This window comes from Bactrocera latifrons, unplaced genomic scaffold (assembly GCF_001853355.1).
Source record: "Bactrocera latifrons isolate USDA-ARS-PBARC rearing strain unplaced genomic scaffold, ASM185335v1 scaffold_269, whole genome shotgun sequence".
NCBI classification, from domain to species: domain Eukaryota; kingdom Metazoa; phylum Arthropoda; class Insecta; order Diptera; family Tephritidae; genus Bactrocera; species Bactrocera latifrons.
This window is the reverse complement of record NW_017536285.1, coordinates 163,685-168,981: the sequence shown is the minus strand read 5'-3', so window position 1 is coordinate 168,981 and position 5,297 is coordinate 163,685. Positions and strand designations below refer to the sequence as shown.

The window sequence follows — 5,297 nt, the reverse complement described above, 5'->3', positions numbered from 1 at the left end:
CACTTGCCACACGGTGTCATTAAAAGTGATGCCTATAATTAGCGCTTCCACAACAGCACCAAAACACGCTTAAATGGTTTCCCAAAATCATTAAAAAAAATACKAATATACTTAGAGTCTAAATGTGGCAGACAATTGCTRGCCATATGCGGCGTGCAATATGAGCATGCCACGSGGAAGCACGCCGTCGTTGGTTTTTTGTGAGTTTTGGTAATCGCTGTTCATTGCTGTTGTGCACTGGATTATTTATATAGTTATATGCATTGATATTGAAAACAGTGCAAGTACCGTTATAGGTTCAAAAACAGATCATGATACAAATAGACGTAATTACAGTAAAGAATTCGAAGCGAAGTGCATACATTTTTATAGACAGGATTGTGAAAATTAATAAAGATTCCAATACCAGATATAGGTAAATATAAGTTAGTCGAAAATATTATTTTCTATTATTATTATTATTTTTTTTTTTTATAATGAACTTTTCCATTTTTTTCAAAACAAATAATTTTCACAGGCTTCTCTTGCTAACTTTACTCCATTAAGAGAGTACTGCATTGCCCGAAACATATGGTGCTCCAATTGTGCAAGGTCAAGGCTATATGGTGGAAGGATCAAAACTTCGCAGCCAAGCTCTCACAGTTTTTGCCGAGTCMCCAAARATGTATGGTCTATCGTTGTTCTGATGGGAAGCCTTTTCTGYTGATCAGTTCTGGCCATTTTTTTTTCGATTGCTTGCTTCAATCTCATCAGTTGTTRRCAGTMAAATGTAGAATTAATCGTGCGACCAGGCTGGAGCAACTTATAGTGGGTTATTCCTTTACAAACCTTTTCGTCTCCTATAAATGGTTCGATTTCATTTCGTTTCAGCAAAGAATCGCAGATATTAAAATGTTTCATTAAATTTTTCACAGACAATTCCTGTGGTACCCAAACAACTTTTTTTTGTAGTCAACCCTTTTCACCYGGTTCAAAACCGTTTGATGATGAATGCTTAGTTCCTTCAGCCGAAAGCCTTTGATGCTAGCGCTGCGTACTTTAGTTTATTTAATAATTTGTTTATTATGTATGCTTTAATAAAAATAAAAAAAAAGTTCCTTAGCGACGTCATGGTTGCTTATGTGCTGATCCTGGTCCATTTTTTCGACCATTATGTCGGTCCATTAAGTCGATCAAAGCGAGGTGCATCTTTCACATCGAAATTTCCAGAACAGAAGCGTGCGAACCATTGTTGTGCTACAAGAACTGATACAACRTCSTCTCTGTAAACTTAACAAATTCCATTGGTGGCTTGCGATGCATTCTTYCCTTTTTTATACARAAATTTCAATTTCATCAGTGCTTCCACTCATTTTCGAACAGCTGTAAGTTTTTTCCAACTTTAATTTTTGGTTGAATGAAGCTTAAAATTTTACCTTTCCAACACTCTATGGTCACGTAACGACATCTATTGACAAAATACGAAACGACTTTTTCGACTACCTAATATTATTATCGCTCCCAAAAAACTCCACATATTAATTATTTTTCTTTCAAAAATAGTATTCCGACCTTATTTACTATTTTCTGAATTATATCACCCCAGACATAATTAAAAATTGCATTTCCGCCGATATTTATACACTCTSCCAGCATAAATCACTTGCGCTTGCTTTCATAAAATCTTGCTTTTTCACATTTTTCTTCACACCTCATTTTCAGTTCCTACAAAATTCTTGGATTAAAAGCAATAATTTCTTGCGGCTGCACAGACGTTTCCGGATTCACACTTTCACCTGCTCGAATTGTGGCACCGATGCGCCTGACTTATTATTTKTATGCTTTGTTGTTGATTCTTGTTGTTTGTTTTTGTTGTTGGCCAGCATAACTAGCGTCTTATCAGCTTGGYGTACAAGTGAAAAATTACAGTTTATTTACCGGAAAATTATGCGTACATGGAAATTGTTGTATTGCTTAGGCAAACAAGTGCGGCGCAGCAACAACAAAAAAAAAAATCAAAAGCAGACATACTTTCGAGTTTAGAAGCAGAGCTGCCAAAAGCTGTGAATCTGTAGACGCGCGTACCTGCCCAGTTGTTTTGGTCATGACAAGCTCGTTTGCTTTGGCTGAGAACGTAGCCTGCGTTAGCGACTGCATTTCTTCCACTTGTAGTTGCTGACCCTTCATGCAAGCCCCCGCCCACCGCAGTGTTGGTGTTGCAAATGAAGTTGGCGTGTTGAAATGTTTGGCGTTGCAATAGATTTTTAAGAATTAGAATAAATTAAGTTGAAGATGTTTTTATTAATGAGGTGTGCAAGTGTTAGTGTTAGACTGTGTGTGTGTGTGTCGCGACATTCGCGCAGAATACGCTTGGTCTTTTGGCTGTTTTTATTCTTATTTATTTTTGTTGTTTTTCCCTTTTTTCATTCAACTTGTTTTTTTTTCTAATTTTTATGGCGTTGACTTTGGTGGAATCACACGCAATTGAGTCGATTGCGTGCAGGTGTGAATTGGACGAATGTAGCGCTGCTCTTTTATTGTCATGCACTCCATCGTGGTTGCGTTGTTTTTGGCTTTATAGCTGCGCCCTKTCGCCGGCGCTGCGCTCAAGTGTGCATGCAGAAGTTCATTGCTGCAACTGCTGCCCCTTACGATTGTGCGTTTATTGCAGTGCGCTGTCAGTCAGTCAATCAACTGCTAGTTGTKTGTGTGCGATCACCCAAAAATCTCATAAATCTCCGCATTACTATCCGCCAACATAGCCGGATCAGCATGAGCGTTCGTTGGCTTCGTGCTGTTGTCTTCTGCGAATTTGGAGCGCGCAGCTGCGTTGCGGTCCAAGTGAAGGTGTTAAAAGTTCTTCTGGCTTGTRAGCTTTTTGTTATGCGCTCTTAAGTCCAAAGTTTGTTGGTTGATTAATGTTGCTAAAGCGGGAACATGTTATTTTTTATTCTTTATATATTTTCTTCTTTTTTTGTAATTTCTTTTTTTTTTTTTTAAGACATTTCTTTCTGTGTCAGCACTTTCAGCGCGACATGAACAATTTAATCCGTTAGCTTATTATTAGATTATGGCTGACTGCTCTTGTTTTATGCTCCACAACTGTTTCAACTCGCAAACTGCCGCTGACACCGCTGCCTCGGCTCTAATATTGAATGACTTTGTGAAAATCGGTCTGCATCCAAATAATCAAATGCGTTGAAATTGTGCTGATGGCCGGCGTTGCAAGTCGCTTGTCGGCAGTTTTATGTTGCCGCCTGGCATTTATACATGTACAACACACATATTTTTATGTCGATATGTATTTTGTATATAAACAAGAATAACAAGCAGTACAACAATAACTGTACAACTTGTAAAACACACAAAATGCGCTTGTTATATGCCGTTCTGCACTCTTGCATGCATATGTATTAGCAATTTCTACATTTTTGTGTGTCCATGTTCTTATATGTAGGTAAATAATATGTTTACGGTACATACCCTGCTGGAAAAACTGCTCTAAGGGAATGAGAAAAAATTAATTATAAATTTCAGAAATAAAGCCTTAAGAATATAAAAATACTATTATAATTTTTGCTTGGAAAAAAGTTGACATTAAGTGTGAAAAAAATCGCATCTTTGGCACAGCGACCTCTCAGGCTATACCGACCGGCTACCTCAATCTTTCGTCGTGTTTTTCTCCAAACATGGTTTTCAGAGTCGATAGTCACCAGTTCTCAGACAATAGGAAAGTGATCTTAATGAAATTTTTCACAGTTTTTCTAAATAGCGTGACCTAATGATTGATCGAAGGATTTTTTTCGATTACAATATTTTTTTTTTTCAAGGAAATTTATTGTAAAAATTAGGCTTAAGCGGTTGCATGGGTTTCATCGACTAAAAAGCAGCTCTTCTTCAACAATTTTTTTCTCATATAAAAAATGTAATATTTTATTCAATTTCTTTATTGTTGCCAACATAGACTATTAATAAAAAAATTCTGAAATTTTTGGATTAAAATATTTTAAACTCCGCCTTTGGGATCAGGGTCATCGAAAGTCATCTAAAGTGAAAAAGGTACGTGTTTTCGTCAAAACCTTAGCAAAGAACATGGACGAAGGAAAAAATAGCTGATAATCAGATTTTTGGCAGACATTTTTACAAAAAAAAAAATTTCTGTGAAAAATTCGCGAATTTGTTTTCAAATAGTTATAACCGAAAAAAGAAATATAAGTCTTAAAAAATTTTATCTCAAAGACCTGTTTCAAATTTCATAAAGATTGGTTGAGTAGTGCTCTTGACATCTTGCCAACCGACTTCAAAAACACAGTTTCGAGAAAAACGCGTTTTAATACAGCGCACTTTGTGTACAAGTTCTCAAAGCTGTACTTCCGAAACTATTGCTCGGATCAACCTGAAAATTGAGGGGTTATAAAATTTAATAAAACAATAAAAAAATTCTAATATTGGAAACCCGTAATGCCGATCTATACTCATCTACCATACTAACCGTTGAACTTAAATTTGTTTTTTTTTTTTATGAATTCTGCGGTTTTTTGTTAAAAGCGCGCACAAATATACATATACATATATTAATTGCTTGCACTAACATTTTTTCCCGCTGGGTATATGGAAAAACCATTCCACAACCTTACAAATTACTTTGCAACTCACGTGCGTGTATTTGTGCCTTTGTCAGCAACTCGCTAGTGTGTTCGTATGCAACTAGCAGTTGTTAAACATTGTAGTTAAAATACTGTCGCAGCTTTGCTTCTAATTACATGTGTATCCTATATTTTATGCGACGAAAGTTTCAACCACTCAGGGTGGGTGACAACATTCCTCACCTATCACTCACACATATGTATGCAAGGGCATGTATTTACGAGTGCATCTCCACAATCCCCAAATGCATAATTTAACTTTTCCCATTTCAATCAAGTGAAACACTTCGCCTTAGTGGGAATTCTGTGTTATTTTTAATTCTATGCCTTTTAGGTAGTGCTGTTTGTTGTTGCTGGAACGCGGAAATCCAGGCACATCGCTCTGCCTTGGCAAGCGTGACAGATTGACATTTGTTATAAAACTGTTAAAACTTTCACCGCTTAATTCCGGCTAGTTAAAAAACGATTTATTTTATTTTAGCCGTTTGTGGGTGTCACAATGCGCACTCACACACACGCACACACAAACAATCCTACAGTTTTGGAGTTACTGTAGCCTAGTGCAGGGACCACCAGCATTCAACGACAAAATTAATTACAATTATAACGGCGCATAAACAAAAACAAAATTCATATATTATAGTTTTGCTTACAAATACTAGGGTGACACTG

General features: G+C 36.6%; 1 protein-coding gene across 2 annotated transcripts in view; it reads left to right on the top strand.

Annotated features, from left to right (window-relative positions):
• Positions 1 to 5,297, top strand: part of LOC108969863 (probable serine/threonine-protein kinase DDB_G0282963) — a 146,228-nt gene that overhangs the window by 105,006 nt on the left and 35,925 nt on the right. The window lies entirely within an intron of this gene.